The 13672-nt window shown below is 41.8% G+C and overlaps 1 long non-coding RNA gene across 2 annotated transcripts; it reads left to right on the top strand.

Moving 5' to 3' along the window:
• The first annotated feature begins 8151 nt into the window (after positions 1–8151).
• On the top strand, positions 8152–10018 carry LOC108874486 (uncharacterized). Of its 2 annotated transcripts, XR_007811416.1 has the most exons (4): positions 8152–8541; positions 8806–8851; positions 9040–9477; positions 9711–10018. It is a non-coding gene; the product is annotated as an uncharacterized LOC108874486 (long non-coding RNA). The 2 variants fall into 2 exon arrangements; XR_007811415.1 differs by having other exon boundaries at positions 8152–8851.
• Positions 10019–13672: the final 3654 nt, after the last annotated feature.

Here is a 13672-nt window from a genome sequence, read left to right as displayed (position 1 = left end):
AGCACCTAACCTCGCTGCAAGCAGGCAGCCCACTGCTCTGGGTTAGTGTGTGTGTTCATTCTGTGCTGTGTGTCTCTAATTCACAGATGGGATAAATTCAGAGAAGAAAAGGAGAAGAAGAAAAAAAGAAAAAAAAACCCTGAAACTTACAAGGAGCGGGGCACCTGAACCAGCTAGCGGACGTTGTCTGAATAGACCCCATGTTTGACTGCCCACTTGGCTAGCTTGTCCCACTTGTCCCTCGAACGACCATAGATGGACAGGCGCAGCTTGACGTTCTGATATTTGCTCTCCTCCAGGTTTGCCATCACTTCCTGTAGTGCAGAGACAACATCTCATCAGCAGGGCACGAGCATTACACATACAAGCAAACTGCTCTAAGCCTCAAGCCTAGTCTACCTGAACTAGAGAGTGCTTATCTCCTGTGTTTTTTTTTTCCCCAGACAAACACTTTCAAACTTTAAAACCTGTGTTTATAACTTACCAATATAAATTTGGTAATTTGGTAAATTTGCAGTTTGTTTTATTGCACATATTACCTTGATGATATGTGCAAAATTTTTGCCTTCAATGTGGTTATCAGTTTTGATGAAGATCTCACGCAGGCGGGGGTCCTGTGAAGAAAACTACACAAAGATGCCATTATGAGATGCACTTATCTAAGCATAGTCCTGCTTACTGTATGCCATTTGTCCCCTGCCCCTCTCCACACGCACAATCTCCCACAGATCCACAGACACCTGCTAGAAGATGTTTAAATTGGATCAGGTACTAAATTTTTTTCACTGTCTATGTCATGAATACAGATGTAAAGCATATTTATTTTCCCATGTTGTCAGTTGTGAGCAGATATCTCAAAGCAGTAAGCCGATTCCTGACGATACACAGGCAGCTGGTGAGAGGTATGTGTCCTGCAGTGTTATGTTTTCTTTCAAGGTCTGTGACATGTACACCAGTGTAAACCATATCGATTTTTCAATTTTCTCAGTAGTGAGCAGATGACTCAAAGCAGTGAACCAATTCCTGATGATGCACAGGCGGCTGGTAAGAGGTGTGTATTGTGTATGCAAACAATTTTTCTTCAAGGTCTGCGTTATACCAATGTAATGCACATTTATTTTCCCATATTCTCAGTTGTGAGCACATCAGTATTGCGCTGGGCCTGGAGGTGCAGATGCACAGGAATCTGGTGAAGTTGTATATGTTGTATTGTAATGTATGTTTTGTTGTATAAATAAATGTATGTGTGAATGAGTGAATTCTTAAATGTAGTGCTTTTGGAGGTACACCCCAGCAGTCCTGAAAATAACCTGATTCTCATAGCTCTTCTTCCTCAGCTTTGAAAACAACAGCCCGTTAGACCAGTTTGAAAAATTTGTTGAAATGTTTCCTGTTACGCTTTGCCGATGAACCACCCACAAAAAAGATGAGGATAAGTGCTGGATATAAAGACCGGCAACGTTTACGGACAAATGGAGAGGAGAGCAGCGTAAGATGCGCTTAAATTATATTACTCGGTAAGCATCTGTCATGTATTTGAAAACAATAAAGAATGTTGTAGATACTCTGTAAGAGAAGATGTGCTGCTTTTCATTGTTTGTGATTTGTTAACTGACACCAACTGAAAAATCTCCCTCAGTCTCATATTTGGCAGGCGTCCACTGACATGGGACAAAAGTCCATCTCATCGTCAATAAAGAAAAGTGGGACACAAAACCCTCCCCAGTCTTTGAAGATATTCATCGGGCTTGGGTATCAGAACAGAAGGCACTCCTTGAAAAGGATGAGAAAATCATACAGGCAGTCGCAGAGCAAAAATGGAAAGGGCTTCAGATCAAGAACTTTTGGTGGAGACAAGGGAAAAGGCGAAGCAAACAACAGACATGACAAATGAAAACAGAGTGTCAAAGTTTTTTGAGGACATGGCCGTAATTATTCTAGTCTGTTCTGTGTAGTGTTAATTGCCACCATGCCATTCACCAAAGGAGATGTTGTTTGTGATTACCATGGGCGAGTAATCCCCGGCGTCTGAAGGAACTAAATTACCTTGCTGAACTGAAGAGTGGAGTCATGTGCTATCTTTTTTTTTCAAGACCAGAGATGGTGCCAGTCTTTGTATCGATGCACAGACCTTCCCTTGTGAATGTCACCCTCTCAAAGACACATTTGGGAGGAGGATGAATCCACCTCTAGGAAAGAAATCCAATGTCAAGCCGGTACATTTCCAGTTGAAATTCCCTGATGGTTGCAGAGACACCCATACTGTTCCTGGCATCCACAGGACATCAAATGCAATGACCGAACTCTTGTGGATTATGGCGTAAAGAAGACATCCTTCAGAGGTGAAGGGATTGACTTGGACTGGTTAGATGAATGAGTGACATTTCTCATAAGTAAACATTTTTCTTACGTTTCTTATGACGTTGCCGTGCTGGATCTTCGTCCCTCTATCCAGCTTTTAAGCACCTCAAAATGTTGTATGTTTGATTATATTCAAAATAAAGTCCAAAGTTTAAATGTCCTACATTTGTATTGCGTGCTTATTTAAACAATTACTGGTTCTGAAAACCCATACTACTCTCTAGTGCATACAAACAGGAGCAGGGAGGTGTCATTTTGTATCAAGAGAATATTTGCTTGTTTTGCTTAAATTTGTCCCACTTTGTTTAACTCATTGTCCACTGGCTGAGCTGTGATGCTTGTGTAGCGGTGCAGCACCCAGGCAGCCATTTGCTTAAAGTGTTATTAATGCGTTAAAAAGCCAGGTCTGTGGTGGGGACTGCAGTTGGTCTGGGGTGGGGGAGGTGGTTGTTTGAATGTCTCCCTCTTGAAAACAGGCATCTTCCATATATGGTGCCTGCCAGCTCTGCTCGTGCAGCAATATATGCCTTATAGCGCAAGACTGCCACCCCTGTGGCAACATTGGTTAACTGGTAGTGGAATTCTGCAAAGCGCAGGCTCAGAAATGACACAGAGTCTAGGGGCAGGGGTGTCAAACTCAGTTGCACAGGGGGGCCAAAATTCAAAAACACAGTTTTAGTGTTGTGGGCCGAACAGGATAAACATTTATTGGACCATACTAAAACTAAATGTTTTAGACATAATATGAATATGAACATAAATATGAATAAAAACAGACAGGAATATTATTCTGGAATAAAATAAACTTAAAACTTTAAATAACTTAAAATAATTTTGCTCTCCATAAAAATATATCCTGTCAAAATTGAAATTGTTAGAAATATGAACATGCTGCAAAAAAACACCTGAAAAAATAAATCAAAATTGTGACAGTGCTTGTGCTTTAAGTAAACGTTAAAACAACAAAATCAAAACATTTGAATTTCTTTGCTTTTAATGTTCATTTTGTCAGAGCTGGATGCTTGGCATCTTTTTTTTGGCAACAAGTTCTTTTATGTTTGGTGTGAGGTCCTGTGTTGTGGAGATTCTCAGGATGGACTGCAGGTGGCTTATCAGTGAGACGACTCCTGTGTGCTGTTTTGTTAGTCTTCATCATTGAGAAGAGCTTCTCACACAGATATGTGCTACCAAACATGCACCAAGGTTCGAGCCGCATGTAGACGGAGCTGGGGCATTGCTGCGGGAATGGAGTGAATAAACATTGCGGGCCCTGCAGTGTCGTACTTTGCCTTTAGTGTCCCATTACACTGCAGCTCAAACTGCTCCATCTGAATCTGCACAGGTGCAGTTTCCACGTCGACGGCAAATGGGTTGCGAAGCAACTCGAAATTGTTTTATTGTGCTTCGAAGTCACCAAAGCGCCGTGCGAACTCAATGCGCAGTGCGCTCAGTTTATCAGCAAAGTGCGCATTTAATTGTTTAAAAACTTGTTTAACACGGGAAGCGTTCGGCAAGGCAACTGAAGCGCTGCATTATGGGATCTGTAGTTTATTGTGTTATCAGTGCTTCGTATCGCCGGGCCACTAATGACAGTAATATAAAATGATCTCTCCGGATATAATTGCACGCCGGGCCGGATGTGGGCCGCGGGCCTTGAGTTTGACACATATGGTCTAGGGCATTGCTCATACTTCTACTAGTACTTCTAATAAAATTAATTATAATAATTATTAATAATAATTAAATTCTTGTGACTTAAATTCGGACAATTTACTTGATTTCAAAATACAGATGTTCTATCAGTTCACCAATTTCACCACAGGGTGGCAGTCTTGTAGGCTACTCTATCCATTTGAGTGGCACGGTTTTCACCTAGCAGCATGAGGTCAAAATCCCCACCCCTCGCCTTCTTAAACAGAGAGCCGGCGCAAAAGAGACGGCACTTCAGAATTCAGCGGAGGATCATCAGGTAGTCAGCGGTTGTAATTTGTTCGTTATTCATAAAAACTCAAAGGAATCAGCAAAAAGGTAAGCCGAGGGAAAACTTGACTTGTTGTATGATAGAGTTTGTCACTCACAGTGCAAGTAATGTTTACGGTTGCTTTGAGTATTTTGAAATGACTGGCCCGTGTCCGAAGTCTTTGGGTTCAACTAGGCTACGTTAGAAGTATTTGGAACAAGTCATATATGTGGGGTCATTTCTTCAAGTGTTTGGAGAAAATGTTCTTTGTTTTTATCCACAGCTTCCAGAAAGCACGCCTAACATAAGTTTAAAGTGTGTTTTTGGCATCAATGTTGACGTTTCCGTGAAGTTCGGGGTTTTTTTGCAATATATATTTCCTCTGACCACACAGTAAATGACAAAATGCAGTTTTGTAGAGATAAGGCTCTGAAGACAGTAAACTAAACATAGACGTGCATTTTCCAGCATTGGAGACATTGTGTAATATAATCATCAAGTTCCCTATCCTTGCTAACTTTCTGTGAGTGGAGATTGTTGTGGGGGGTGGGGGTGGAAAAGGGACACACACACACTGGAGACACAATTTTGTGGGCTTTGAGCTGGGAGAGGGGGTGTGGGGACAGTGGGCAAACACAGCGGGCGAGAGAGAGAGACACACACACACACACACACACACACACACACACACACACACACACAGAGAGAGAGAGAGAGAGAGAGAGAGAGACTAAAGTCACCTCTTTCTTTGAGAACATGGCTTGTAACAGTGTAATAATATTTCCTTCATTTTTCATTTTTATTTCTAGGTAACCCTTGAAACGCAGTGTTCCTTGGCGTAATCGACAGCTGTTGAAGTGGCATAAAATGTAAGAATTAGAAAATCCTCCGTGCTTATTACTTAAATAAGCAGATTCCTTAATAACAAGTCTCAATGGATTGCACACCCCAGTGATCTCATGACTCTTTTCTCATTTATGTGTTTATGCTAGGGACAGACCTGACCGCCGAATTGTCTACTGCCTAATATGCAGGAAGCCTTACGAAAATTTATCCACACACCTCAAAAAGGCCTGCATGAAAAAACAGACAGATGAAGTACAAAAGCAACAGCTCATCAAAGCCAAGCAGTCCCAAAAAGACTGGACAAAGGTGGCCAGGACATGGGAGTACAGTGAGATTGCTGCTTTGATAAAGAGCCCAGATCCCTGCCGTGCAATTATTGAGCGGATGAAGAGCAAGGGGTTTTTTGTCGTCAATGACCCGGCACACTCCACGGCAGACGCTTCGCTTTTTGACGTTTGTGGAGAAAACTGTTCGTTCACGACCAGTCCTGCTTTCATTGAACCACGGCGGTCATCTTGGGCATGGTCCGTCCATCCAACTCAAGAAGAAGTGGTATGATTTTTTGTTACTTTGTTTCTTTTGTGCGTGTGTGTTGTTGTTGTTGTAGGTGATCCATGAAACTTACATAAATTGCTGTTTGTATTGCAGCTGAACTATGTTCTAGATACTAGTAGGCCTGCGAACGAGTTAATTGTTCGGACATCTAAAGCCTGTCTAACCAGAGCGGATTTCTGGACGCTAGGCCTGAGAAAAGAAATGGACTCAACGGTAAGTTAATTACTGCATTCGAGGTATACTATAGTTGTACAGTTTTTAGGTCTGCATATTTCATGACCATTTTTTACCTTTACAGATTGGGAATGCCTGCTTGGAGCTTATACAACAGATTGCTTTTTCCAAGGTAGCGTGTGAATGATCAAGCTTGTTTTGTGGATACTTGATACCGTATCCAGTGTGTATGTACATTTGTGTTGCAAGTCATTATCGGTCTGCTGTTTCAGGGGAAGAACATATATGTTGAAGATCTGTATGTGTGTCCTACTTGGTTGCAACAGAAGAACAGGTCTACGGCTCATCTAAATGTAAGTATGTCCACTAGTTTGTTTTATCTGAAGACTTACATAATGCATCATGACTAATATATTTACCTTGCCTGTACTGTCTTTAAGGCCAACGCTCATGGCAAAGACACCATCATCTTCCCCCTATGGGTACCGGGGCATTTTCAACTGTGTGTAAGTACTGACCATTTTACATTTCATACTCTTAAAGAGTGAATTGAGCCAGTAGACAAATACCAAAGACGTGCTTGTAAGGTTAAAAGAAACTGCAAATGCCTTGGTGTATGGCTTTTCACTGAAAGCAAAAGCTGTCTTCCATAGGTTATGAACGTAGCACGCAAAGAAATGTACTTACTCGACCCATTGCTGTCGGCGTCCAAGTCAGGATTTGGAGGATACCTGCCAGTCCTAAGGTTGGCCATTGATTTGTCATGATACTGTAGATCTGATTTAATTTGGTCAAGTTCCTATGATCTTTACGCTTGTTTTAGGTTGCGGCCCAGTGACCCTTTTTAGGTCTCTTAAGCAACGTTCCCTTGACCACTGGACTTGTCCCTGTTACTGTGTTGATTTTTTGCATTGATAAATGTTGAATAGTTTGTGCATTCATTTTACATATCACTAAATGATGACTAAATGTGAGTGTACAATGTAGTGACACAAGTAAACCTTTCTTTGCAGAAAAAATGTCTCTCCGGGCTCTGTAAATGTAGTATGCCATTTGGCCTGATTTAAATGCTGCAATTGGCATCACCGGGTGAACTGATTCGTTGACTTGTCATTAACACTTTATTCTCCTAAATGGACAGGAGTGTAAGCCAGACCATTTATCAAGGCCAGTGGACGGAAAAGACGGGCAGGGACTTGAAGGTATTGACATACGGTCTAAAGTAGCACAGTTTACCTTAGCCACACTGATGAAAGTATTCATGATGCCGTGTCCTTGCAGGGCTTTCCAAAGCAGCCCTTCGGAAACGACTGTGGCATTTTCATGCTGATGGTAAGTCATAAAGTTCTGCTGTGCTGTTTGTTTGTTCATTTGCTTGTTTTTTCTTGCTACAGGTTTACCCCATGCAGTTATCATTGGGGTTATTTACAATTACAGGCTTACAAATGTCAATCGGAAGCTAATGCTATTTTCTTTCTTTCTTCAGTCTGCCCTCTACTTGGTCTTGGATGGTCAATTTGATTATTCCGTGGTAAGTAAATAGCTACACAGATTTCACGTAACATACATTTCAATGTAATGCAGAGCTAAACTGAGCCGCTGAACCAAACTACTATTTCAGCACGATATGCCAGTGTTGCGCAGATGGTGGTGCCTGTTGCTCCTCGAGAACCATGGCCTAGACAGGTGAAAATAAACTAAATTCATGTGTGTGTGGTGCATGTTTCTTGCCTCACTGCCTTCCGTAAGCATAAAACATGTTTTGTTTTGTTCTTTTTGTGTCTTTGTTTGTTTTTAGTCACGGTAAAGTATTTGCGCACTGGACAAGAGAATGCCAAGCACTCCTCACTGGAAAACACTCACCCATCTTCAGGGTTGAAGAGGAAAAGGGATGAAATGTAAGAGACACACACACACACACACACACACACACACTCACTTCTTTTGTCAACTTGTATATATCTGAAAACATGAATACTGGTTAATGATCACTGTGAAATTGTTTTGTGAAAACATTTTGGATTATGACTGTATTGTTTATGTCAAATGATTATAAAATAAATAAAATAAAAAACAAAAACAGGACACATTTTTGAACACATTGGGGACTAAAATGGCTTTAAGAACCCCCTGAGATTGAATGGCATCACTGAGACACGGAATTGGCGGCAGACACATGGACGCCAATCAACACACATGTAGAACACCAGTCAACACAACTATATTACTCTGAGCTCTTCTGGGGTACTTGATGCAGGCATTTAACAGATATTTTTACATCACTTTGGCTATGCAAGGCTCTGACTTGCACAACACTGACACAGTGCAACTCAGGACCTCAAAAAGCCCCACTCCATTTTGTTCTCCACCCCTTAAGTTTTTTTTTCCTAACGAGGCGCCGTTGGCTGCCTGCTGACCTACTCTATCCCATTAGTATATCGAAGGAAACCCGCTCGGTAAAGGAGAGGGAGCAGTTCAACAGGGCCAGGAAGATTGTGGAGAGGATCACTGCAGACCAACTGCGATCTTTGGTGAAAAACTACTACCAGCGCTGCACCATCCTCCCTGGAAAGTCTTTCCCCCACCCGTGCAGTCAGGCACGAGTCAGGAGTATCCAAGAGACCCAGGAGTATCCAATCCACCAGGTCAATTAACTGAGTTTCCCACCAAGCTTTCATACTCTGGAACACCCACCACAGATTCTTCATTTTTAACTTCACTTTTCTACGTTTTCATGTTTTTTTTTTGTTTGTTTTTTTGTTTTTTTTGGTGTGTGTGTTTTTGGTTTTTCTTTTCTCCTTTTTCTTTTTTAAATGTATATAATACATTACAACCCAGCTACAGTCATTGATTGAAGCTTTTCTTATCAGTGCTGAACATGACCGTAACACTCTTGTCCTCAATCACAGCTCTTCATCCTCTGTGGGCCACACAGGCCAGGAAAATCTCTCAACGGTAAGTACTAACTGTACTTTTCCTGAACATTTCTCTTTATTAATGACTGTATACTGCCAGGAGACAACTGTATTGTAATTTGGTGCTGCACAAATTCTGTCTGTAGTCTGGGAGACAGGCCACAAATCTTCCAGAGTTAGGAATGCCATGTTATTCACCAATGTATTCTCTGTGTTTCCTGTCTGCAGAGTGAGTTTGATGTAGCCCCAGATGCAAATCTGGCCACGAATCTCACAGCATTGGCAGATATCAGCCAGGATCTCATTGCCATCCCTGCTGAAGAACTGTTTACATCCCAGCAAACACAAGAGGTTAATATCAATGTAGTAACCAACTAACTGTGCATTGTCCCTGCGCAGTCTGCGTTGTCTCCAGGCCTGTGAATCCGCTCCTTGTTACTGACTTTAACAACAATAATTGTAAACGTTTTGACATGAGAGGACCATAATTATTCTTTTCACTTCTGAATGAACTTCATATAACTCACCCAGACCAATTTGTACAATTAATCTTTGGTGTTTCCTGTCAGCAGTGTGATTTGTCAGAGGAGATAGATGCCCTGCTGGCTTCTCTTTTAGATGGTGAAACACATATTCCAGCAAACACCGGATGTGAACACTTTCAGGGTAACAGAAAATGAATAATTTTATTAATAATAACTTGATTTTATACAGCGCTTTACCTAAGGTCATTTTGCTTTGCATGGTGGCATGTGTGTGTGCGTACGCATGTGTTTGAGTGTTTGTGTGTGTGTGGGGGTCTCTGAAAAGATGTTCTTTTGACTGTTCAGGCCTTGTGAATGCCATTTTAGTTTCACCAGAGCAACTTTCACATGTCCTCTGTGTTTCTGTTTTTTTAGCCCCGTCTTGAAACCATCAATTTTGAACAGTGGGATGGCCTTTGAAATCAAGACTGATCTCATCCACCTGCTCCTCCTCCTCATCATCACCATTCACCCACTTCTACACAATCTGCATCTTGCACAATTAATTTTCAGTATTACTTTTTGCACTTTACATCCCACTCGTATGCACATTGTCTTATATCTTATTTTTATTATTTGTATATTATGTTGATATGTGCCGATGCGTGTGTATTGTATTTTCTATTGGCTTTTTTGTACAGAAAGTTTACCTTTATTTTTTATTTACTTATTTCTGTTTCTATTTATTTGTAAGTAAATAAAGACACAAGTTCAAAACAAAGTTCTTCGGTTTGGATAGAAAAGGTTGTCTTCCAGTAACTCCAGCCGTTTCTGTCTGAGAATGAGATGTTAGACATCTTCTAGTCTGTATTAATACCTGGACTTGTATATAGGACATACAGCTAGATAGTATTGCATTATAAAGGACTAAAGTGTTATTAATGCGTTAAAAGCATCCACTCTTCTGAAGTGTTACCAACACACACACACACACACAAATCTTTTGTCAACTTCTATTTATTTAAGAGCGTGACTGCTGGTGATGATTAGTGTGAACAAGTTTTGTGTAACCATGGAGGGTGTTACTCCATCAGAGTGTGGTGCCTCCATTTTGCCTCCCAAAGATTACAGGCCCACATAAGGGCTTTGCTCGTGCCTATGACACATAGCGCAAGACTGCAGCCTGACACGAAATTGGTGAACCGATAAAACATCTGCGTTTGACATTAAGTAAATTGTCCGAATTAAAACCACAAGGGCGAAAGTTTCTTTTGAACGTTAAATGCTATGTATGACACACAACCCACTCAGGTGTGAATGTCTCCCTCTCAAACAGGCATCTTCATATATGGAGCCTGTTCTATGTCAGCTCTGCTGCTTAGGGTCCCAGAGTAGAGAGAGAGGCCCACGTATAGGAATTTCTCATGCAGCATATGTCATATAGTGCAAGACTGCCACCCTGTGGCAATATTGGTGAACTGGTAGTGAAATTCTGCTAAGATATATAATTTTTGTTTTTGTTTGTATTTGTTTTTTTCTCCCCAATAACTCACCAAATATACACACAAGTCTGAGCCTACAATATATTCTTTTTAACAACAAGTTTATTCAGTGGGAAAATTAAGTATTGAACAACCTACAATTATGAACAATGAAAAGATTTATGAACAAATATTTTTAAAATTAAACATGTGGATCAAGGGTTTTCTTTTTGGGGTGGGGGGGGCATCATACGCTGCATTTGGCGTTTGAATGCATTAAAGCCTCTTGAAGGTATATTATTTTGTGAGCACTTTTTAATGTACTCTTGAAAGGCAATCATATGCGATTTTGTTGGATCTTGGTCAATGAAGGCTTTCTCTTCTTGCCTCCAATGCTTTCCAGCGCTTTCAACCGAACCCGCACCCCTTACATTTTCATCAGTTCTCGCTGGGGTCTGGGGTGGTGGAGACAGAGGGTCGCTGATGCTGGCTGAGCATGAAAGAGTGGAGCTGGGTGGCACTACATCATGCCCACTGTCCACATCCATCTGGTCATCTGCGCTTGAAGAGGGTGGTGGGCTGGGGCTTGGTAGAAGGCTTCTGGGCTTTTTAATTGGTGTCAGTCGGATTTTCTTCACCGCATCAAGTTTTTGATTTAGAGCTTTTGTTCCAGGATCAACCGAGTCTTCATCATCCATTGTTGAGGTTTGTGGCCGTGGTACACTGGGTTGTTTAATTGGTGTCAGTCTCATTTTCTTGTATTCAGAAAATGCAGCTTTGGCTTTGGAACGGTCCACCTCGTCCATATCCTCCTTGCTGAGAGAAACAAATGCTGGTTTCCCCGTCATCATCAGTTTGAGGGTTTTTGGAGTGTAAGGTTCTCAGAGATGGTTTCCTCTGGTTGTTCTGCCATCGTGTATAAAAATTCAAAATAATCCACTACGCAAGCCTTCAACAGTTGATGCAACTACTTGCAATGACTGCAGTGAAGTGACAAATTATGAGGTGGTTGGTGCTTATATGTGCTACCTGAAAAACACATGTGCAAATCTGCTACAGTGCAACACATGTGCAAATCTGCTACCGTGCAACACATGTGCAAATCTCTCTCTCTCTCCCTCTCTTTCTCTCATATTCATGCACCCATAATCCATATCATAGCATTTTACCATTTTTTCTTTTCCTGTATCATCTGTTGTGATGGAAACATTAACTGCAAATAAACAATAAAAACAGTAGTTCATAATAAAGCCCTTGGATTTGGACAATAAATTCCCTTTATTATTATTATTATTATTATTATTGTTGTTGTTTTGTTGTTGTTGTTATTAGTATTACTATTATTATTATTTATCTTGTGTATTATTAGGGAGTGCTGTGCCCGGCACTCCCACAAGGTGGCCCAGCTGAACTCCAAGCCATGGGACTTGGCTATTGCCAGTGGATTCATATGTGATTCCAGGGGGTTGCCCACGGCTGTGTCTCGGCAATGGAGCCGTGCACAGACCACAACTATCGCATGTGGAATCCACTACCATGGCTATCACATATGAAAATCACTACCACAAGAAAAGTGTTTTAGACATAAATTTTGTCTGAAATCAATTAACATGTGGGAAAAGTTTGCTAACAGGACACAGTATGGAAAGCTTTGAGCATTGTCCTGTAAGGTCAGGAACATTGGCAGTATCCAGTCCAGGCACGAAAACAGTTGTTATTATTGTAAATCAGCAGCTGATGATCCCTCTTTCTGCATCTTCTCCCTTTGCCTTTGTCTTCTGAGACAAAAGTACAGATCAAGCACTCTCCCCCTCCTTTTCACTATCAGATATTCTCAGAAATGTTTGGGAATGTATAATGTGGCCATATTATTTCACTCACAACTCTAAGTATGGCACTACGGCATAAAGTACAGCAGTTGGCCTTGCTGACAAGTCATTTTGCAATTTTCCTCACCTACAAAAGAATGGTCTATAGTCGCCATTTTCTGGTGAATTAGTTTTACGGCACTTTTTCAACTTTTTTGCAACCTTTTTGTTGCGTGACAATTAGGGAAAAAGACTTTGGGTGTCGGAAAGTGCTATAACTATACTATAACTCAAGTATATAAAATATGACACCCAGAGAGCGTACACAGTGTATCTAAGCAACGCAAGTTGGAAAGCCCATCGTAGAATTAGTCATCATCATCATCATCATCCTCAGTCAGAGTGAATTTTCGCTAAGGCCGCACCCATATATGAGGCCCAGAGAGCGTATCTCAGCAATGCAAGCTCATAGAGAGGTGCGGCTGGCGGCGTTGGAAAGCCCATCATGGAATTAGTGGGGGGGCATGTGGGTCTCATGACTCTGCGACCACCACAGACAAAGTTATTGGGCCAAATACAACTGCACCCCTCTATCTCTAACCCTAACCCTAACCCTAACCATAACCCTAACGCAAGCTCAGAGAGACTCGTGGCTGGTGCCGTTGGAAAGCCCATCATGGAATTAGTGGGGGAGCATGTGGGTCTCATGACTCTGCGACCACCACAGACAAAGTTACTGGGCCAAATACAACTGCACCCCCCTCCATATCACTGGTAGCTCGCTGACGCTAGCTCGTAGAGACATGGGGCTGGCACCGTTGGAAAGCCCATCATAGAATTAGTGGGGGGAGCATGTGGGTCTCGTGACTCTGCGACCACCACAGACAAAGTTATTGGGCCAAATACAACTGCACCCTCTATCTCTAACCCTAACCCTAACCCTAACCATAACCCTAACGCAAGCTCAGAGAGACTCGTGGCTGGTGCCGTTGGAAAGCCCATCGTGGAATTAGTGGGGGAGCATGTGGGTCTCATGACTCTGCGACCACCACAGACAAAGTTATTGGGCCAAATACAACTGCACCCCCCCTCCATATCACTGTAGCTC

This window comes from Lates calcarifer, unplaced genomic scaffold, assembly GCF_001640805.2.
Source record: "Lates calcarifer isolate ASB-BC8 unplaced genomic scaffold, TLL_Latcal_v3 _unitig_5410_quiver_3163, whole genome shotgun sequence".
Taxonomy (NCBI): Eukaryota; Metazoa; Chordata; class Actinopteri; family Centropomidae; genus Lates; species Lates calcarifer.
Note: the sequence above shows the minus strand (reverse complement) of the source record. Positions and strands in the feature narration are given on the sequence as shown.